The following is a 25,038-nucleotide window of genomic DNA, read 5'->3' as shown; positions in this document are numbered from 1 at the left end:
TGTCGTGCAACATATCTAATACCATTTCATAGCATTACAGCGGTACTAAAGTATGTTCATTTAGTATACACTTTGGGGAATTATGATGACGCAAATGTCACTTTTAGATGCAAGTTTATTCCTACGAAACTTTGCAGTAAGTATATACATATGCGCGTGTAAATGAACCCAGTAAAATTTATAAGAAAGACAGATAACGATTAAACAGGTTCCGACATGGAAAACATACGGGTAATTTTTAACGGATATTCAAGTAGCCTTACACTTAGATACTAGGAGATCTCTTGCTTTTCCTTCATAAAGTCCAACCACTTTGCCGTTACACCAGATGGCTAAACACGTTCCATCTTTTCTAAGCCTGCATGTCATTACCCTTTGGCAAGCTATATTAATTATATCGAATACATTCCCAATGTCGGGGAATAATTACAAGTGTGGCTTGGAGTGTTTCTAAGTTCTTACCAAATACCACAGGTAATATTTGAATAAACTCTCTCGTGAAGAGCTGTTAAAAAAAGCTCATGAGAGTGTTCGTCTTTCTTCGTCCGATATCTTGTGTTTCTTTCAACATCTCGTGCTTGATCATGAATATACATGGGGCAATTGTGAGACATAGGCTTTGCTAGAAACGAAGACGGCGAGAAGAACAGCGAAATTATGACTTATGGCCAGCCAAATACTGTATCAAATTTGGGAACGAGTAAAGACCCTGTAATTATTTGTAAAATGAACATCATGGGAAACATGACGGCTTTCTGGATAAAATCGTTTTGTCGGTGCACCATACAGACTCATACGTGCAACTAAGTCACCGGTGGGATACTTGGTTCTGTCTAGACCGCCATAACCAAATCAGAATACTTGGACTATACTGTTTAACCGGGCTCAGGGATATATTATTCTACAAATAATGTTGAATGTGTAGACCATGGGATTCTAAAGCTAAAAATATATATTAAATGTACTTGAACTGGTTAATTGTTGCTTCTTCGGAAAATAACAAGGGTTCGCTGCAGAAGATGCCATACAGCAGACTGTGCGTTCCTGATAGTGGGATTGAATCATTATCTAAACATCCTAAAAGGCTGTTCTGGAGACGATTTTTTGCTTGCGACTTGTCATACTAAATCCCTTATGGACATGAATGAATAGCTTGTTGTTGCGGGTTTTAACAACACTTGTAACACAACAGTGGCTATATGGTGCTGAGGAAATGGGCATTAAGTGTCTTTCCCAAGGCCACAAAAAGGCAGCCGTCATGGGCTGGCCTGAGAGGCTATCAAACCCGCTACCCTTCTTGGATTGGAGTCAAACGCTCTATCAAGATATCTACCTCGGCTCCCTCCAGAATGAATAGAACAACACAACCAATAAAGATAAACAATAATAATTTTAAAGTTCATAAATCTCTAGACTGCTTTGAAAGCTTCGACGATATTAACCAATTATTGAAAGCTTCGACGATATTAACCAATTATTGAAAGCTTTCCAGATTACTTGCTGTTAACGTAAAGTTGGAGTAATGAATGTGATCAGCGTTCTTGTATTATATGTTTATTACAGGGTGTTAGGTACACCGTTGAAAACTGGACTGAAAGAGGGCAAAATTGTTTGCTCTACAACTTTAATAAGGTAGAGAAAGTTAACACACATTTACACCTCTTTTACCTAGTCTGATTTAATTTAATTTTAGCCACTATTAAGAAAAATATGTGCTATATAAAGTAAATGATTAAAGCAAAATGAAAAAAAAAAAAACAATGAAGCGGCACACTAAGGAAAAACAGGACGAGCAGAACAGAGGATGAACATGACGGTGAAGAAAATTATAGCAACGATGCTAACAGCGGAAATGGCGACGATATTGATGATGTTAGTGCTGATAAATTACCTGTATGGTTGTCAAGTTGTGGGTGTCATAGCGGTTAATTTCATGACTATCGTCGACATTAAGAAGGAGAAGTGCAAGAGGATACCAGGATGGAGAAAACAGAAATTAAAAACAGAAGCAAACATGGCGGTGTTTTGGCGTTGGTCTAAAGAGGAACTAGCTTCATAAAAGTTGAAAGCACATATTTAATGCATTCGCCCACAGCAAGATATTTTCTGAATTAATACAAACCAATAGGCAAAGCATGTTTTCCACGACAGAAGGAAACAGTGGCGGTGGTGGTAGGGCGGTACATGTGGGCGCCTGGCGAAGATGGGGCGCAGTCGGTAGCTTTTCTTTTGCAGCTGAAATTTTCATGGTATCTCACATTCATCTTAGTGTAACTAGGGCAATTCTTCACAGAATATATTTTTCTTTTTATAGTGGGGGGATGGGGTATGGCTGACAAAATAGCTGTTTTCGGTAGTAAAGTATGGGTGCCACTAAAAACTTTCGAACCCTTGCGCTGCCACTGGAAGGAAACTTTCTTTATTGATGGAACTTCGAGGTTGTTTGGGTATTTAAAAGAGTGCATACGCAAAGTCGTTGACCGTCAATCGAAGGTAAATATTTACGTCGCCTCAGATTCAAGTAAGGTTTGTCAAGCTGTTACCGCCAAACAAATAAACCAATCTGAAGTGATTCAAAAGCGATAAGAATGTAATTGCAAAGTAACTAGATGGCAAGAACGATAAATGTGAAGAGGAATTTATAAACAACTAACCCCAGTTAGCTGCTAGGGAAAATAAAATATCGTCTTTGGCTATGTTGATACGTAGTCATACAACGTTGCACAGCTCTGTAGATTGAATTATCAACTTTATTCTGATTTCGGGCTATTAACATCAATAGCATGCCTTTCGGGGTCAAGTATATGCCCGAAGTAGCATAAACTACTCATAACAGAGAAATATTTTATCTGAAAATGCAAAGCCATTCCATAAATCGTACGTGATTCCAATAGAGGACGGCAATTTTCGAACATTAAAAGCAGGAACATTTCTTTTAAAAATAAGCCTCGGTCATTTTTTCTCCTGGAGTCTAACAGCAAAAAGGAAATATACCGAGTTGGTTCTGTCATTTCCGTCACACACACACACACACAAACATGCATATATATATATATATATATATATATATATATATATATATATATATATATATATATATACATGCATGCATATTGCTTTGGAACTCTGTTACCCAAGATAACAAACTAGATCTTATCTTAATATATTAGCCCTTAACTAATCCGCAAAGACATAAGCCGATTAAGATAAGGTGTGCCGAGATGATCAAATAAGGATTACATCAGGTTGTAGCATTTTTTTTTTGAGACAGTCAGGCTGCACTCTATTTAGAGAACAGACTGAAATGAAGGAATAGAAATGCAGTCGACTGATTTTCATGTCGTAGCAGACTGACACAAAATTTCCTTTATGCTTTTGAAGTTGGTTTCAGAGTAATTTCTCTCTATTATCCAAACAGACAGGTTCGTATCCCGTCAGAAATACATTCGGCCTTTCTTTCAATGCAGTTTAAATTTGCTTCTCTCGTTCTTCTTCGTTGGCTTAAATAACTTAATGTTCTGCCTCAAAATTGGAGAAGTTCCAAGTAGAAACCAATATCATGGGAAATTAAGAAGGAACTAAAAATCGCATTTCTTTAAAAGAAAATTTAGAACATTGAATACAGCAAAATATATAGAAAAGGTCTCGGTCGGTTGACATGCTCGTCATTAAGGGAAAATACAATTACCCCAGTAGTAGAGAACAAATTCAGAATAAGTCACGGTGATATTAATCTAGAGAAGATATATTATTCACCTCTTCTCCAGCAATAGATACATTTGAATTTTTAACACAATGCCCTTGCTGTTTGAATAGCGACTGGTGTGTCGTGCAACATATCTAATACCATTTCATAGCATTACAGCGGTACTAAAGTATGTTCATTTAGTATACACTTTGGGGAATTATGATGACGCAAATGTCACTTTTAGATGCAAGTTTATTCCTACGAAACTTTGCAGTAAGTATATACATATGCGTGTGTAAATGAACCCAGTAAAATTTATAAGAAAGACAGATAACGATTAAACAGGTTCCGACATGGAAAACATACGGGTAATTTTTAACGGATATTCAAGTAGCCTTACACTTAGATACTAGGAGATCTCTTGCTTTTCCTTCATAAAGTCCAACCACTTTGCCGTTACACCAGATGGCTAAACACGTTCCATCTTTTCTAAGCCTGCATGTCATTACCCTTTGGCAAGCTATATTAATTATATCGAATACATTCCCAATGTCGGGGAATAATTACAAGTGTGGCTTGGAGTGTTTCTAAGTTCTTACCAAATACCACAGGTAATATTTGAATAAACTCTCTCGTGAAGAGCTGTTAAAAAAAGCTCATGAGAGTGTTCGTCTTTCTTCGTCCGATATCTTGTGTTTCTTTCAACATCTCGTGCTTGATCATGAATATACATGGGGCAAATGTGAGACATAGGCTTTGCTAGAAACGAAGACGGCGAGAAGAACAGCGAAATTATGACTTATGGCCAGCCAAATACTGTATCAAATTTGGGAACGAGTAAAGACCCTGTAATTATTTGTAAAATGAACATCATGGGAAACATGACGGCTTTCTGGATAAAATCGTTTTGTCGGTGCACCATACAGACTCATACGTGCAACTAAGTCACCGGTGGGATACTTGGTTCTGTCTAGACCGCCATAACCAAATCAGAATACTTGGACTATACTGTTTAACCGGGCTCAGGGATATATTATTCTACAAATAATGTTGAATGTGTAGACCATGGGATTCTAAAGCTAAAAATATATATTAAATGTACTTGAACTGGTTAATTGTTGCTTCTTCGGAAAATAACAAGGGTTCGCTGCAGAAGATGCCATACAGCAGACTGTGCGTTCCTGATAGTGGGATTGAATCATTATCTAAACATCCTAAAAGGCTGTTCTGGAGACGATTTTTTGCTTGCGACTTGTCATACTAAATCCCTTATGGACATGAATGAATAGCTTGTTGTTGCGGGTTTTAACAACACTTGTAACACAACAGTGGCTATATGGTGCTGAGGAAATGGGCATTAAGTGTCTTTCCCAAGGCCACAAAAAGGCAGCCGTCATGGGCTGGCCTGAGAGGCTATCAAACCCGCCACCCTTCTTGGATTGGAGTCAAACGCTCTATCAAGATATCTACCTCGGCTCCCTCCAGAATGAATAGAACAACACAACCAATAAAGATAAACAATAATAATTTTAAAGTTCATAAATCTCTAGACTGCTTTGAAAGCTTTGAAAGCTTCGACGATATTAACCAATTATTGAAAGCTTTCCAGATTACTTGCTGTTAACGTAAAGTTGGAGTAATGAATGTGATCAGCGTTCTTGTATTATATGTTTATTACAGGGTGTTAGGTACACCGTTGAAAACTGGACTGAAAGAGGGCAAAATTGTTTGCTATACAACTTTAATAAGGTAGAGAAAGTTAACACACATTTACACCTCTTTTACCTAGTCTGATTTAATTTAATTTTAGCCACTATTAAGAAAAATATGTGCTATATAAAGTAAATGATTAAAGCAAAATGAAAAAAAAAAAAAACAATGAAGCGGCACACTAAGGAAAAACAGGACGAGCAGAACAGAGGATGAACATGACGGTGAAGAAAATTATAGCAACGATGCTAACAGCGGAAATGGCGACGATATTGATGATGTTAGTGCTGATAAATTACCTGTATGGTTGTCAAGTTGTGGGTGTCATAGCGGTTAATTTCATGACTATCGTCGACATTAAGAAGGAGAAGTGCAAGAGGATACCAGGATGGAGAAAACAGAAAATAAAAACAGAAGCAAACATGGCGGTGTTTTGGCGTTGGTCTAAAGAGGAACTAGCTTCATAAAAGTTGAAAGCACATATTTAATGCATTCGCCCACAGCAAGATATTTTCTGAATTAATACAAACCAATAGGCAAAGCATGTTTTCCATGACAGAAGGAAACAGTGGCGGTGGTGGTAGGGCGGTACATGTGGGCGCCTGGCGAAGATGGGGCGCAGTCGGTAGCTTTTCTTTTGCAGCTGAAATTTTCATGGTATCTCACATTCATCTTAGTGTAACTAGGGCAATTCTTCACAGAATATATTTTTCTTTTTATAGTGGGGGGATGGGGTGTGGCTGACAAAATAGCTGTTTTCGGTAGTAAAGTATGGGTGCCACTAAAAACTTTCGAACCCTTGCGCTGCCACTGGAAGGAAACTTTCTTTATTGATGGAACTTCGAGGTTGTTTGGGTATTTAAAAGAGTGCATACGCAAAGTCGTTGACCGTCAATCGAAGGTAAATATTTACGTCGCCTCAAATTCAAGTAAGGTTTGTCAAGCTGTTACCGCCAAACAAATAAACCAATCTGAAGTGATTCAAAAGCGATAAGAATGTAATTGCAAAGTAACTAGATGGCAAGAACGATAAATGTGAAGAGGAATTTATAAACAACTAACCCCAGTTAGCTGCTAGGGAAAATAAAATATCGTCTTTGGCTATGTTGATACGTAGTCATACAACGTTGCACAGCTCTGTAGATTGAATTATCAACTTTATTCTGATTTCGGGCTATTAACATCAATAGCATGCCTTTCGGGGTCAAGTATATGCCCGAAGTAGCATAAACTACTCATAACAGAGAATATATTTTATCTGAAAATGCAAAGCCATTCCATAAATCGTACGTGATTCCAATAGAGGACGGCAATTTTCGAACATTAAAAGCAGGAACATTTCTTTTTAAAAATAAGCCTCGGTCATTTTTTCTCCTGGAGTCTAACAGCAAAAAGGAAATATACTGAGTTGGTTCTGTCATTTCCGTCACACACACACACACACACAGATATATATATATATATATATATATATATATATATATATATATATATATATATATATATATATACATACATACATACATACATATTGTTTTGGAACTCTGTTACCCAAGATAACAAACTAAATCTTATCTTAATATATTAGCCCTTGACTAATCCTCAAAGACATAAGCCGATTAAGATAAGGTGTGCCGAGATGATCAAATAAGGATTACATCAGGTTGTAGCATATTTTTTTTTGATAGTCAGGCTGCACTCTGTTTAGAGAACAGACTGAAATGAAGGAATAGAAATGCAGTCGACTGATTTTCATGTCGTAGCAGACTGACACAAAATTTCCTTTATGCTTTTGAAGTTGGTTTCAGAGTAATTTCTCTCTATTATCCAAACAGACAGGTTCGTGTTCCGTCAGAAATACTTTCGGCCTTTCTTTCAATGCAGTTTAAATTTGCTTCTCTCGCTCTTCTTCGTTGACTTAAATAACTTAATGTTCTGCCTCAAAATTGGAGAAGTTCCAAGTAGAAACCAATATCATGGGAAATTAAGAAGGAACTAAAAATCGCATTTCTTTAAAAGAAAATTTAGAACATTGAATACAGCAAAATATATAGAAAAGGTCTCGGTCGGTTGACATGCTCGTCATTAAGGGAAAATACAATTACCCCAGTAGTAGAGAACAAATTCAGAATAAGTCACGGTGATATTAATCTAGAGAAGATATATTATTCACCTCTTCTCCAGCAATACATACATTTGAATTTTTAACACAATGCCCTTGCTGTTTGGATAGCGACTGGTGTGTCATGCAACATATCTAATACCATTTCATAGCATTACAGCGGTACTAAAGTATGTTCATTTAGTATACACTTTGGGGAATTATGATGACGCAAATGTCACTTTTAGATGCAAGTTTATTCCTACGAAACTTTGCAGTAAGTATATACATATGCGTGTGTAAATGAACCCAGTAAAATTGTATAAGAAAGATAGATAACGATTAAACAGGTTCCGACATGGAAAACATACGGGTAATTTTTAACGGATATTCAAGTAGCCTTACACTTAGATACTAGGAGATCTCTTGCTTTTCCTTCATAAAGTCCAATCACTTTGCCGTTACACCAGATGGCTAAAGACGTTCCATCTTTTCTAAGCCTGCATGTCATTACCCTTTGGCAAGATATATTGATTATATCAAATACATTCCCAATGTCGGAGAATAATTACAATTGTGGCTTGGAGTGTTTCTAAGTTCTTACCAAATACCACAGGTAATATTTGAATAAACTCTCTCGTGAAGAGCTGTTAAAAAAAGCCCATGAGAGTGTTCGTCTTTCTTCGTCCGATATCTTGTGTTTCTTTCAACATCTCGTGCTTGATCATGAATATACATGGGGCAATTGTGAGACATAGGCTTTGCTAGAAACGAAGACGGCGAGAAGAACAGCGAAATTATGACTTATGGCCAGCCAAATACTGTATCAAATTTGGGAACGAGTAAAGACCCTGTAATTATTTGTAAAATGAACATCATGGGAAACATGACGGCTTTCTGGATAAAATCGTTTTGTCGGTGCACCATACAGACTCATACGTGCAACTAAGTCACCGGTGGGATACTTGGTTCTGTCTAGACCGCCATAACCAAATCAGAATACTTTGACTATACTGTTTAACCGGGCTCAGGGATATATTATTCTACAAATAATGTTGAATGTGTAGACCATGGGATTCTAAAGCTAAAAATATATATTAAATGTACTTGAACTGGTTAATTGTTGCTTCTTCGGAAAATAACAAGGGTTCGCTGCAGAAGATGCCATACAGCAGACTGTGCGTTCCTGATAGTGGGATTGAATCATTATCTAAACATCCTAAAAGGCTGTTCTGGAGACGATTTTTTGCTTGCGACTTGTCATACTAAATCCCTTATGGACATGAATGAATAGCTTGTTGTTGCGGGTTTTAACAACACTTGTAACACAACAGTGGCTATATGGTGCTGAGGAAATGGGCATTAAGTGTCTTTCCCAAGGCCACAAAAATGCAGCCGACATGGGCTGGCCTGAGAGGCTATCAAACCCGCTACCCTTCTTGGATTGGAGTCAAACGCTCTATCAAGATAGCTACCTCGGCTCCCTCCAGAATGAATAGAACAACACAACCAATAAAGATAAACAATAATAATTTTAAAGTTCATAAATCTCTAGACTGCTTTGAAAGCTTCGACGATATTAACCAATTATTGAAAGCTTCGACGATATTAACCAATTATTGAAAGCTTTCCAGATTACTTGCTGTTAACGTAAAGTTGGAGTAATGAATGTGATCAGCGTTCTTGTAGTATATGTTCATCACAGGGTGTCAGGTACACCGTTGAAAACTGGGCTGAAAGAGGGAAAAATTGTTTGCTCTACAACTTTAATAAGGTAGAGAAAGTTAACACACATTTACACCTCTTTTACCTAGTCTGATTGAATTTAATTTTAGCCACTATTAAGAAAAATATGTGCTATGTAAAGTAGACAGCAGATCTATCCGATTGCTTCCGTGTACTGAGAGAAAGCACAAAGTTCATTAACTCTGCCTGTCCTTTGAATACAGGGACAAATATTTACAGTACAGGAAAAGTATTTTCTAAACGTGAATTTATGAAATCTTAAAATATCTTTAAGCTTAAAAATTATATCGGCTCTTTTTCATAGTTTACTCTCTAAGTTCAGTAAGTGGAATTAATCATCCCGAGGTAGCACTTTTCTATGATTTTATACACTCAGACCCAAGCAAGCCCATAATTCAGATATCAAAAGAACGAAAATTATAGGTTCTTTAAACCCCACATAGGATATATACATTTCTTTTTATACCACAAGGATTACTACTGGGGGGAATCAGGGGGGTAACTCTTCTTAAAATTGTCCTCCTTGTGCAAAAATTGCGAAACTCTGGAGCAGAACAATAAGACAAATTAACGCAATGCATGATTTCTGAATAAAACAGAACATTAAGGTTGGTGCTATGTACGCCTACCTTGCTCACGTTAATAAACAAGTAGTGTTACGTATATTTGATTTAATTTAATTGTCTGCTTCTAAGTTTTAAATATTTTTATTTTTAATTTCATTACGTGTCAATATAATGTAATTTTGCTTACTATGAATTTGATATTTTCCAGAAAATTCAGTTTAGCCTGAATCTTTTCATAAATCCCTAATAATAGAAAAAAAGTTTTTAATTTTGACTTGGTTCCCGACATTGATTCAGAAATCACAAGTAAACAACTTTTTATTTATTTTATTTTATTCTCGAGTAAAATTATTGGCTTTTATCAAGGTCATACTAGGAGTACGTGATATTTTTTTTATATATGTAAACAGCCTCTATTTCGCAATTCTGGATTTTTCAGAAAATGCGCAGTAGTCAGGTTTTATACCGATGTCTAATATTTCTCAGTTGGGCTTTTTTCATTACACTGGAAAATGTCTGTTTGTGGCAGTTTGGAATTATATGTTAATTTTTATTCAAATTATTTGGATTCTAAAAGATCAATTCTTTTTCCTGGAAATATTTGAGTACTCATACAGAATTCATGAACAAAGACATTTCTGTAAATTTTATTCGGAAATTCAAACACAAGAATATTATTGACTGTGGAATAATAAAAAAAGAACTGTAGACGATACAGCCCCATAAAGACTACAGTATAAGTCATCGCCTTCCATCTTGGATTTTTCGTCGGGGCTCAAACCTGAATTCATTCGAACATTTCATTACTAGAACTTCTAAAATTCAATCGTTGATTATTCTTGGATTATTTTTTGGATTTAATTATTAAAACCATAAGTTCTTATGTTTTCATTTTTACAGTGTTTTTCCAGGGAAATACATTATTTGTTAAATTTTTCAAAGCTTATTATTTTCAGTCTTTCTTTTGTTACTGTTTATTAGAGCCTAAACACCTAACATAAGAGTAGCTTCTTATTAGTCTTAAATAGAGACATAAAATCAACTTACACATTTTATGTTAGATCAAATGAAAGAGAAAATATATAAGTTTTGTGTACTTTTAATTCATGTGTAACAAAATTAAAGCAAAGAAATGACGGAAAAACATGCCTGCATGCTGATATTTTCTAATGTCCAAATACTTGGTACATGTTTGCAATCGGACAGGGGGCCCCAAGTGGCTGACTGGTCTAAGGCGCTGACCGTTACGGATCACTGCCATCTCACCTCTGTCTGCGTGGGTTTGAGTCTCGGGGTTCGGCCAATGTGGGTATGTGAGAAAGCTTGCCAGTAGCTTCTCGTGGGTCAGTGTTTTTTCCGTTGTTTTCCCGGGTTTTCTATCCACCATTTACACTAGCCGCGATGTTTAGCCTATCTTGTGCTGAAAAATGGCGTTAAACCATACAACAACAACAACACTCGGACATTCTGACAGCTGTGAACTTGAATGCTCGTTCCATTCTTGTTTAATATGTACAGTTTATCAGTGGTATCGTAGGCATAACTGCCAAGTTTTGATGTTCCTATCTTTTAGCATAGCACTGGTTGCTGTGTTGAGAAAATGCAATGCACGTTTTAAAAAAAGGATCAGTTTTATCCAGGTATTTACTAGATGTAGAATGTTTATTTGACAGTTTGGAACAATTGGCACTGTTCTGTGGAATAAATACATTATAATTGTTCAGAAGGACTGTTTAGATACTTGCAATATCAATTTCGCAACTATACAACCAAAATTAAATAATATAACCACAGCATCTTGCTCCTTATGGTTCCGCTCCGTCGTATTTGGTCACGGATGACAAAAGGGAAGTCACGAATCAAAGATATTTGATCTACAACTTTACCAGCGTAAATAAAGTTAACATTTATTTAATGTCTTTCACATACATGAATTGACATTAATTTTGATCGCTATAAAAGAGAAAATTATGCGCTGTGTGATGCTGATAAAAATGACTGCTACTGTGTCCTGGGAAAATGAACTTGAAATATCACAAAGTATGCTGAATTTCCCTCTCAATGAAATACAGAAACCTACTGTCATAGTGTAGACATTGCTATTTCTGAAAGCGCACTTATGAAATTTTAAAAGACCAAACATTATTTTAAAATTATGTTATTGGCTGATTTTCGTTATAATTTACCATTGAAGTTCAGAGTATGAAGATACAATGCAGAGCTAGCAATTTTTTAGGAGACGTACAAAAGAAGTGAAACCTAGCTGTGTACTCTCAAACTCAAATCAACCCCATACTTCAGATATCAAAATCAAATCAACCCAATCATTCGGATATCAGATTCAAATCAACCCCATCATTCCGCTATGAAACTTAAATAAACCCAATCAATCATATCTCAAACTCAAATCAACTCCATCATTCGGATATAAAACTCAAATCTATCCATCATTCAGACATCAAATTCAAATCAACCCCATCATTCAGATACCGAACTCAAATGAACCCGATCATTCAGATACCAAAACTCAAATAAACCCGTCATTCGGATATCAAACTCAAATCAACCCCATCATTCAAATATCAAACTTAAATCAACCCCATCATTCAGATATCAAACTCAAATCAACCGCATCATTCAGATTCCAAACTCATATCAAACCCATTATTTAGAAAACAAACTCAAATCAACCCCATCATTCGGATAAATCAACCCCTTCATCTGACTATTAAACTCTAATCAACCCAATCATTAAAATGTCAAACTCAAATCAACCCCATCATTCAGACATCAAACTCAAATTAACTCCATCATTCAGACATCAAATTCAAATCAACCACATCATTTAGATTCCAAACTCAAATCAAACCCCTCTTTTAGAAATCAAACTCAAATCAACCCCATCATTCGGATATCAAATTCAAATCAACCCCATCATTCGACTATTAAACTCTAATCTACCCCATCTTTCTGACATCAAACTCGAATCAACTCCATAATTCAGATATCGCGTTCAAATCAGGCCCATCATTCACACATGAAATTCAAATTAACTCCATCATTCAGACCTCAAATTCAAATCAACCCCATCATTCAGATATATTGAAATTCAACTCAACCCCATCAATCAGATATCAAACTCAAATCAACCCATCAGTCAGATATCAAACTCAGATCAGTCCATCATTCGGATATCAAACTCAAATCAACCCCATCATTCGAATATCAAATTCAGATCAAACCCATCATTCAGATATCAAGCTCAAATCAACCACGTCATTATGATATTAAAATCAATTCAACACCATCATTCAGATATCAATGACAAATCAACCCCGTCTTTCTGATATCAAACTTAAATCAACCCCATAATTTAGATATCGAGCTATGATCAAGCCCATCATTCAGATATCAAACTCAAATCAAGCCCATCATTCGAATATCAAATTCAAATCAACCCATCATTCAGACATCAAATTCAAATCAACCCCATCATTCAGATATATATGAAATTCACCTCAACCCCATCAATCAGATATCAAATTCAAATCAACCCATCATTCAGACATCAAATTCAAATCAACCCCATCGTTCAGACATCAAATTCAAATCAACCCCATCATTCAGATATATATGAAATTCACCTCAACCCCATCAATCAGATATCAAACTTAAATCAACCTCACTATTCAGATATCAAACTTAAAAACAATCCCATCATTCAGATATCAATGACAAATCAACCCTATCTTTCTGATATCAAACTTAAATCAACCCCATGATTTAGATATCGAGCTATGATCAAGCCCATCATTCAGATATCAAACTCAAATCAAGCCCATCATTCGAATATCAAATTCAAATCAACCCAACATTCAGACGTCAAATTCAAATCAACCCCATCATTCAGATATATATGAAATTCACCTCAACCCCATCATTCAGATATCAAACTTAAAAACAACCCCATCATTCAGATATATATCAATTTCAACTCAACCCCATCAATCAGATATCAAACTCAAATCAACCCCATCTTTCGGATATAAACTCAAATCAACCCACTCATTCAGATATACATGAAATTCACCTCAACCCCATCAATCAGATATCAAACTTAAATCGACCTCATTATTCAGATATCAAACTTAAAAACAACCCCATCATTCAGATATATATCAATTTCAACTCAACACCATCAATCATATATCAAATTCAAATCAACCCCATCATTCAGATATATATCCAACTCAATAAACCCATCATTCAGATATCAACTCAAATCTACTTCATCATTATATAAAAATCAATTCAACCCCATTTTTCGGATGTCAGAGTCAAATCAACCCCATCATTCAGATATAAAACCCAATCAACCCTATAATTTATATCTCAACCCCAAATCAACTCCAGCATTCAGCTATCAAACTCATTTCAACCCCATCATTCATATATACAAGTAAAGAAAATGGAATGTTCTTAAAAAAATATATCCTAGGGTTTTCACATTGTTCTTCTAATATTAAGAATTACTAGTGGGAAAATGGGGTGATGGAGGTGGTGGTATACTTTTTTTAAATTTTCAACCCTATGCAAAATAGCGAAACTCGGGAACGTTACTAAAATTAGTTTCACTCAGTAATAAATACCAATGACCGCTAGCTAGATGGCATATATAGGCAATGTGTAGTTCCGGTGTAATGATTGCCGAAGAGATGCAACTATTTAATTTTGAGAATCAACGGTGATCGACATCTGCAAGTCTATTTTCTACGCATTATTGCTAATCAATTTAATCACTAAGAAAGGATTATATCAATTTATATGCTTATACTGAATTTGAAAATATCATATGGAGGAGCAACGACAAAGCAGACTACGCAATGTACTAATGTCCATTTCAAAATGATTTAACTGGTAATTTCGACGTACGCGCTACAACGAGCTTGATGCTCGGTTCTGGTAGGGGAAACATTTGGTTTACTCAGGTTTTATCCTTCATCTTGCTTTAAAAGTGTCTAATGTCATCATAATAGCATTTCTGAAAATGAATCTTGGAAAATCTTGGGAAAACATTTAAACATATTACTGGTTATAACTATTTAGTTTTAAAACCAAGATAGCAGGCTAGAAGGAATTTCTTCGCTACTAAAGTCTAAAAGGATAAAAACCGAGGCAGTTACCTACTGGAATGAGTCAGATGTGGTCTTTGATTGGTTGAATGCCAGGGATGATGTCATGTCGAAATTATCAATATGTATACCTTCCAGTTTCTTTAATACAATAATACAAAACCAATATAAACATGATAACTACTAGCACAATGCTGTACTTTGACTATTCCACACACTACAGATATAAATAAAAAATTTGCAGAGAAGAAATATAATTTCAGCCATACTCGTAACGCCTAGCAGAAAAATATAGACAATAACTTGTACAAAGTGTCTGCTCTGTACAGGAATTTCTACATGTCACCATCGTCTGCTATATATTATACTTCAAACTGAAACTGACATCCATTTACCTGTTCCAAGTTCAATGAGCTCTCTTGCTGTCAAGGTTAGTAGTTCTCATTTTTTTAAATTTTGTGCATTATTACTTCATAAATCTGGAAGTTTATTCCTATTGGATCACGCTGACCTATTATAATTTGTAGGAGCTGCCATTTTTACTCTAACTGGTATAAAATGCCAGTGTGAGCGTGGGGCTGGAGGTGTTGGTGGGGTTGATTGACAAATTGTACCTTCTAACAAGGTGTCCGCTTTATTTGGTTATCGTTATCTGGAGGGTGATCACCCTCGGTGTTGTTGCCCGGATCGAGTAAATATTAATATAAAGTGTGAAACATAGATGGAATAAAAAGAGATCTGAGCAGATATGTAGAACAGAATGACACGAGCCCACGTACAACAATTTAATGAATTACATAAACAACCGTGATAATACGTTACATTGCGAATACACACTTCTCTTTTGAAATAAATCATTCGCCGAATTTCAAACACTAATATACTTATATAAATAGTCGATCTGTTGTAAATGATAGAACTGGTTCATCATAGAATCGAGTGAACAATCTAAGTCATTGCCTTGTACAATTTCATAACCTGCTTATTTATGGTTCACTCCAACTTTATTGTGTCTGTTCTTCTGGGCCCTTTCGCTTTTTTCTTCTCCAAACTCTCTATTGTCTCGCATATTTCGGACCTCAAACTTTGTGTGGGTAGGTGTATAAGTAAGTACGTAGATAGGTAGACACTTGGATAAGTAGGTACGTGGATACGTCAGTGGAGCTATTTCCCTTTTCAAAATAAATAGAGAAGCAACCTAAATCTTCTGTCAGATATCCTACTGGGAATATATCATTACTCCCTCTTGTTATGTCAGATATCGTCTTAACGGAATTAAAACCAATACCAAAGACTAGCTGGTCAAGCCAAACATGGCAGACCATAAACAAATCTAGTTTCTTTAGATTAATGTACTTCCTAACGGCTATTTGAACACTGACTCACATTAACATCACACGAGACATAACAGTTACGTTCTCATCTCAAATACACAAATGAAAAAATGAAATTCATTATAAGGCTTAACTACGTTATTTTCAGCGAATACACACATTCAGGTCTCTAGCATACATGAAATCTCACTTCGTGGCTTACAACGTTAATTTCAGTCAATACGCACTCAAGTCTTTATCATACGTGAAATCATCTATGTTTGGAGAAGACACACGGATTCTTGTAACTCATATTAACTAAAGTAATGCATGAAATTCTTAGAATTCCTGATTCCTATAACAATCAAGACGACAAATTTAAACAGTTCGTTAAACTTATATAAAGAAGATCATTGTACGAATTCAGATAGATGAACTAAAACACAGTTTTATACATATATAATGAAAATTGTTCTACGGATTTAAACAAATAAATTCATGCAAATATAAGCAAATGAATTCAAACAAATCATAATTGGTATCAACGAATGACATGAGATTGACGCAAATACCTTGTGCTTTCAATCTTTCCTCGCTTCTACTGCCAGAATTGTGTCAGTCGACTTTCGAGACATCCGGTCCCTCGGATAAGTGTTTTACGAGAAAATTTCCTCAAAATTCAATCTCTGAGTCTCCTATATTTTTTCCTCTTGCAGGAAAATGTAGACTGACTAAATTTGCGATGGTGCATATTAAAACCAAGAAATAAGTTCGTGTGGGGAACACACCCCTTATTTAGCGTAACCAATCAGGATTAAATATATCTACCGCCTTTATAACTAGGCGCCAAAATTGCTGTAAGCATGACTTATAGATTTCCAAATAACTGATTCTGGATAAACTCAACTCTGACATTTTCGATACAAAGATCGAAGTTAACCATTTCCTTCCAGTCTGTCTGACTGTTAAATAAACGAAGGCTTAATTAAGAATCACTTCCTCTGACGACACACATTAAAAATCATTGCAGTATAGCGATTTAACACTAACCTGTGCCCATAGATCTAATTAATTGTTCTCTTGCCCAAATGAATGTGATCTACAGAAATCTGCACCCTTACAGTGAGATATTTTATTTCCAGACATAAGTAGATACCTTTTACAAAGTGTATTCGTACTGAATTCATATTAGTATCCATACAATTTTGGAAATTTTCTTGTCGAAAACATATTTACTTACTCTTATGCATTACTATAGAAATCATTAAGCTTAAACCGTTATCAATCTTAAGGTTTATTTTCCCTTATTTGTCCTTCCTGATTATTACACCATTAATTATGCCCACATGATTTCATGTGACTACAATAGAAACTAGATAGAGTAACTAACTGTAAAATATGTAAATATTATTCATCAACTGACGGTATTGTAATTACAAACAGGTAGATATAGTTCATCAACTAAGAGTAGTGTAACTATAAATAGATAAATATGGATGCAAAGGAAAACAAAGGTGGTCTGAAACTGTTGTGGTTAGACCTCGCCAGTGCATACGATAACATTCCACACAAATTGGTGAACCTGACTTTCGAGAAATGTCATCTAGCAGAGAAGTTCATGGATATGCTAAAAACAACCTTGATAATTTCAAAATGAATTTCACCTTGTCGGATTGTACAATGGCATAGCACAGATTAGAAATTTGCACCTTAACTGGATGTACCAGTCAGCAGAGAAGATGAGCCGAGGACCATTTATGTCATCTGTAGTTCGGCAGCCTCCCTACATGGGCCTTCATGGATGCTATGACAATTACAACCATGTCAGTACCAGAAGATAATAGATGTTAGAAGATGGAGACCTGAGTAACTGGGCCATGGTGAAATTCAAGTTATCCAATTCAAAAAGTCTGGTCCTGAAGAAAAGGAAGGTGCAAGTTAGACATGGGTTCAAAATTGGAGAGGAAGTGATACCAACACTGAATGAGCAACCAATTAAGAGCCTCTGCAAGTGGCTGAAGTACTCCACGAGTGAAAGTGAAATACAATGAAATGCTTTCAAAATTAATTTCACATTTGAGGTATTACACGTCTTTAGTAATTTTAATAGGAACCTGTCAGATGTCATAACGGCGAGCATTTATGATTTATTGTCGCTGAACAATCCGTTGTTACACCGTTATACGAAACATACATCAACTGACACTGTAGAATATCTTAACCTTCTGAGTATTCTTTCTTGTTTGTACACACTTTAAAATGCACGCTGATCCGGGACTATTCGGTATTAGTGGGAGATAGTATCGACAATAAGCTTAATAAATTTCGGTGTTTTTCAAAACTGATCATTACTGTTTTGGCAATACAGAATTACGGACCATATGCTAGATATACTGACCTCCGAAAATGAAGAGCTTGACGAGCTGAAAAAAGACGCACCTCTGAAACTGAACGCAAGTACTCCAATAAGCATGGGTAATTTATTTTTTGTTACAAAAAAAACAACACTTGTTTAACACATTTGTACCAAGAATTTACTTTAATTCAAATTATTATATGATACTGGCTTAAGCAAGTCATCATAAAAATACGGAATGGGGCTAATTGTTTGGAACTATTTTGTTAGACTCTTAGATACATACGTATCTGCTTAGCCAGTCGGCAGAGGGATGATATCTAAAATTGGGTAGTAAATCGCCAGAGAGCAAAAGGCGCTTTCTTGGCTATGGTGTAGATTCTGTAGAGTGTATCGACAAAAGCAGACCATGTTACCGTGTTGATAATGGTCTATTTGATAGCTGCTGTGGCACCTTAAGTTTTTAGTATACCTTTCTGTGTGAATAAAGAATTATGAAATAAAAGTATGTACCAGTATTAGATGTATATAGCCTCGCATGAAATAGCCGTGAAAGTTAAATTTGCACACAGGAAAGTGTACTCCATACAGTTATTTTATCTGGACTCAGATAAAGTTACAACTTAAGTATGATAATGCGGACACAGAGGATTTCAGGCTTCGCATGCTGTATGTTATACAAGAGATATGTTTGCACCCCAAAATTGACCGGTACTCCAAGCTGGCTTTCAATAAGACAACACCTGCAACCCATGCTACAGTAAATATCACAAATGACCAGTACTCCAAGCTTGCTTTCATTAGGTCAATTTCTGCAACCCATGTCACAGTCAAACTCCAAAAAATAACAAATAATTATTTTCTAATGTTAATGTTTATGTGCCGTTCATAGTCATTACACTATGTATTACGGTCACATGACTTCACCTGAACACAGCATAAACTATGCACTGTAATTAGTCCTAACGTTTAGAACTAGATTACGTTATTGTAATTAAAAATAATTGTCAATAGTTAATAAATTTCCACTAAAACAAGCAATTTTTCTAACTTTACCAAAATTGATCAAGTCCAAAGGATTGACATACCGTTTTGAATTAACCCTCTAAACATGTGGTTTTGAATTTGAGGTTACCAATCCATAACATCCACGACCATTAGGGGGCAACGATATATCGGTATATTGCGATTTGCTGTTTTGGCAGTTCAAACTCATACCGCAATACGGTCTTCTGCACCGCGTTTTTTTCTTCTTCACGGTATCTTGCCTTCATCCGACAAATTAATTAGGAACCATGTTGTATTTTTCCCTATATGCATGCTAAGTACTAGATTACAAGAAAATGTAAAACGAGATGCACGGCACCATTATACAGGTAAAGTTTAATTGGGGTCGGCAAGTCAAGAGTAGGGGATATTTTTCCAGTTATAAATAATAATTTAGACGCTTCACATTGCCTCAGATATTTATGTCCTGTTCGTAATGACACTAAATGAACAGCACTCAAGAGCCCGTGTTAGAAAATATATCAATCCTTCTAACGTAAGTTATGTTTTATGCAATGCCCGGAAAGTACAAAGAACAAAGCATCAACATATGCCGTAATGACTGATATTTTAGCTTCAGAGAATAAAAAGAGGGCAAAACATTTAAATAAACAGCGGCCGCATCCGACGTTTTCCGTGTGAAATACAGATCAAAGTGTTTGCATCACGTCAACTTCCTTTTCTTGTTTCAAATATCGATTAACGTTGACTCATTTTTCAAGTTAGCTGACAGACGTGTGACCTGAATTTTAATTTCCAGAATTTATTTTATTTTCAGAAAGTCGATTTTGAAACTATTCCCAACAAAAAAGCTATTGTAGTGTGGGAATGTTTTGGTTTGAAGAAAAGGAAGAGTAGCAGCAAAATTGAAGAAGGTATTGCCGTATACAAGAAGTGCAATATTGATGTGCGTTATAGTGATGGAACGACCAATTTAAGTACCCATTTAACTCGACACCACAATGTAACAAGGTTGACAGCATTAGCCGCTGGGCCATCCAGTGGCATTACTCCGACCATGGCAAAAAGTGACACAAAGACAATTCCGGCAACGCTCGCAGTTGCACCTACATCTTTGTATAGGTGGCGCTCACCAGATAATATGTACTTTTGAGAGAGTGACATATGTAAGGTGAAGTAGTTCGCATTTAAAACATGCACAGTGGAGAGAATGTTGGCATATCTCTATGCTACATTAATGTAATGTGGATGATATTTCTTTTGGATATTGTACTTTTGGAAATTTTACATGATTTAAGTACACTGCTAACTAAAATGACTGCTCCCTTGTGTTAAAAAATCAGTCTGAATTAGTCTAAAGTGCACTATACACAGCAGCTATTAAAATAGGGAAAATGAATTTTGCCAGACTAGACAATACCAGCTTCTGAAACTGCAATGAATGAATTACCAAATATATAAAATGTAAAAAAAGTTATCGGCTCTTTTTTATACAATTGACCTCTGAAGTTCAGGAAGTGAAAATGACCAAGTAGAGCTAGCACTTTTTTGAAAGGTGCACATTTGAAGTAAGGCCAAGCTGTATACTCTATAACCCATAGTACACCCATCAATCATACACCAAAATAAAGGGAATTAAAGGTTCTTTGCATTATACCTAAGATATACAAGGTCTTTTATAAATAGCCAGTATAACCAGTGAGGAGAGCCGGGGCAATTCTTTTTCTTTAAAATCCTAACCCTATGCAAAATGCGAAACTGTATAGCGCCACCATAAAGACACAACTAGTTCATAACAACTGCCATCGCTGGATTTATGATAACAGATCTGCAAGATTTCGGTATTGTTATAAACAGTGGTTTCAAAGAAATGGTTAGGGTTTTGGATCCTCGATATGACTTAGCGTCGCGCACGCACTTCTCCGAAACAACGGAGCCAGACATGTTTAAAGTTTGCAGAAACAAGACAGGCAAGTCTCATGAATGTGCTTGTGGCACTTACCACAGAGGGCTGGATCACTAGAGCCACCAAATCTTATGTGATTAGTATTTCTTCGATCTTAAATGAGGACTGGGAACAGCGGTCTTTCGTTCTGCAGACCAGGGAGCTTCTAGAGTCACACAGGCTTGAACATCACTAAAGTTTTAGTGGATGTTATTGAGGAAAGGAGTCCTGCAAGAATCCTCCCTTAGCGACAGACAAAAATGTCTATAATATGGCTGTGGCTGCAACGAAATCCAGATGCGATTATGCTCTCACTCTAAAGCTAGCAGTGGGCAAAGTGTTAAATATCAACGACGTATCAAGAAATTATTCATCGTATTAGAACGATTGTATCATTTTCACAGGAGCAATACAGATACTGCTGTACTTATAGGCAAAACTAAATTACTCGAACTTAAAATCGTAAAACTGATTCAAAACGGGTTAACCAGGTGGAAGTCTGCTGTAGACATGACTGAAAGGTTCCTGGATTTGCAGCCTGATGTGTATGCTGCTTTAGTCACTAAGGAAGTGAGAAGCAACGCCATCGACATCAGTTCATTGTCGGAGGAAGATTTACTCTTGCCGAGACATTATGCCTCCGTGTCGTGAAATTGCGAAAACTATGAGCTCGGATAAGACACCTACGATATCACTCATACCAGAAAAAGTTACTGTCCGTTATCTTAGCTATTCAGGAAAATGATATTTTCAGACAAACGAGAAATGATATTTTAGATGATTTGTCTACCAGGTAAATATACCAGAAATAACAACAATAACTTCGACATTTTAATCGATCTAAAAATTTTACTACACATACAGTGAAAGTCATAAACAGAATAAAAGTATCAAAATAGTATTACATGTACAATTTTATAAATTAACTGCATTGTGTTTTGTCAAGCGACTTTCGCGAAGGCGATAAATAGTCACAACTCCATAATGATGTTCTTCCGTCCGTTTATATGTCACAGAATGTTAAATGTTTGCCTACAAGTTTATAATTCCATGCGTATTACCTTGACACGGACGGCTTAACAAGTTGACAATGACCATTGGACAGCAGAGTTTTTTTTTTTTTTACATTTGTCATGTTGACTGCGACAAAAAGTAACTCAATGAAGCATTTATCTCGAGCTACATTTTGTTACGGAACAGGAAGAACCAGAATTGTCCGTAGAAATACACACTACTAAACCTCGATTCAAGTCAGCGTGCTTGACGGAACAGAAAACATTCGACCCATGCAACCGACTAACTTTTGAAGCATCTCTAGTTGACCAAGATGTCAGCATCAAAGATCAGCCTGGGACATCTTCTCAGTCACATCTTCCTGTAGATCCGTCCCTGCCAAAAACCGTTGATACTTTTAATTCATTGTAATTTGATAACTTGGTTGCTATATTTGCTGGTCCTTTGGGATTAATGAGTCCAGACACTTTATCTGGAAACCGAGTTCCAATTGGGGTACTGTGATGGGCGTGGTAGGTGTTGCAAGTTCCATTACCTTCGCAGAACAGATTTATTAAAACTGAATCTGCCATTTTTGTTTCTTTGCTTGTGTTCTGTACTTTCAAAAGGATTATTTCATTTTTAAAATATTAATTAATTATATATTGTTGAGCCATCCTCCGAGTGAAAATTTCAATGACAAATAAAGCCATATTTAATATGACAATTTATCATCACTTTCATACTTTTACGCAAGAAAATATGAATGAAAGCCTTGAAAGATGTTGGCCAACTGAAATTAATTTTACCTTAATTTTTCACCAGATGAAGTTAAATCAGAAGAATCAACTATCTCTCAGAGTAAAAGCCCTCCTCTGACTGGACTTCGCGTCGATTTTGGGTGACGTTCTTTTTGTCAGGGAGGACAAGCCGATCGAATCCAGACTAAACAGTGGATGAGGAACTTTTGAAATAGTGGAAAGTTCAGCAGTACAGGTCTCCACTCTTTGCACAACTAGCTAGGTAAAGGCTATGCATTCCTGCCACTTCCATGCCCTCGGAGAGGTTTCAATTCAGCAGGAAACAGTGATACCGCACAGAGGGCTGCTACGAGTTCAGACGTTGACGGTATATTAATTTTCCTCAAGAAAAATATCCATTGACATATTTAGCGTCTTCCTAAAAATATAGGTAAACTGTGTGGAGACCTTTTTAAAACAATGGTCCTTTGAAGTTTAAATTAGATACAAGAATTGGCAGTGAGAATTTTATGTGCAGATAATTTGACAGTTTTCAGGTGTTTGTTGATTTGTTTCATGTTTATATTAGTTCTGTATGTTCATTTGGCTACTAGTTTAAATCGTGTAAGGTAACATCGCTTAGAGATGTACTTTTCAAGTAATAACTGTTAAAGTGATTATCTTCTTGTTTCCATTAATTGTTACTGTATTGCAATACGTGTTGCAATATGGGTTTGGTATATCGCAATAGGTTTTGGACGTATCGTTGCACCCCTCTTGACCATTATGGCTAGAAGAGATGAAGACTGTGGTGTGAGGACCTCTGTGCTTGTGCTTACCTCTAAAGTTTATAGCGGTTAGATCAAAACGTCAACAAAACCTTTTAAGATGTTTTCGACTGACATTTTCTGGTAAAGATTTAGGAATAAAAACAATTTGGTTTAAATGACAGCTAAATATTTTTCATATTTGTAATTAAAAAAACTTTGATTTTGATATTCATATCAGTTAAAATTAATTACACTGTATAGTTATGTTCTCTCTTGAAGTAAAATGGCCAAACTATATGATGTAATAATTAGAAAGGTCACACAGACCTTAAAGCGTTTTGCTAAAAAAGATCGTATAACAACCCACGTTACTATATGACTAAATTCGTATGGTTTTGACTGTGTATGGATTGAGCAACGTACTCGAAATACATATTTGTTTATTAAGATATTTAAACAAGGAGTTAAAAGACCGTATGATGCAAAAATGGCACAGTGCAGTTATAACTCTGACGCTAGGAAGTTATCGACATTTGAAAGTTTTGTTAAATTCTCCATAGTTTTGTATCTAGAGGACATTCATTGAAATCTCTAAATCCATTTAATAGATTTCTATATTCCAGTCGTAATTTAGCGATAGAGACAGGTGGACATCATGGTTTCGATATATCTGATAGAATATGCCCATACTTTGAAAAGAATCATGTTGTATCAGATGAACATAGTTTCGTGTATGTAATAAATACGACGATATGAGATAAAAGTATATACATCAAAAATTGTTTAATAAATGATCATTCACAAATTTCGTTAATGGTATGTTCCATGTTAACCCTAGTACCTAGACCAGCCTGAGTTACCTTTAATTTCTATACCTTCACAAGAAGAGAAAGTTTCTTATGTGTACTCTAATACATGTAAGTATTGTTCATTTATATTACCTATTGTTTGTGTGCACTCTGCTCATAGC

The 25,038-nt window shown here is 35.8% G+C and overlaps 1 protein-coding gene and 1 long non-coding RNA gene across 2 annotated transcripts in view; one reads left to right on the top strand and one right to left on the bottom strand.

Moving 5' to 3' along the window:
* The window catches only part of LOC149802351 (uncharacterized), a 39,808-nt gene extending 14,935 nt beyond the window's left edge, over positions 1-24,873 (top strand). The window contains exon 3 of the long non-coding RNA XR_016419899.1: positions 23,384-24,873. This is a non-coding gene — a long non-coding RNA (uncharacterized LOC149802351). The remainder of the gene's footprint in view (positions 1-23,383) is intronic.
* LOC149802350 (cGMP-dependent protein kinase 1-like) overlaps positions 1-25,038 on the bottom strand; it is a 383,724-nt gene that overhangs the window by 309,753 nt on the left and 48,933 nt on the right. The window lies entirely within an intron of this gene.

This window comes from Sinohyriopsis cumingii, chromosome 3, assembly GCF_028554795.1.
Source record: "Sinohyriopsis cumingii isolate HCF-2022 chromosome 3, ASM2855479v2, whole genome shotgun sequence".
NCBI classification, from domain to species: Eukaryota; Metazoa; Mollusca; class Bivalvia; order Unionida; family Unionidae; genus Sinohyriopsis; species Sinohyriopsis cumingii.
The sequence above is the reverse complement of the archived record's forward strand: the minus strand, read 5'-3'. Positions and strand labels throughout refer to the sequence as shown.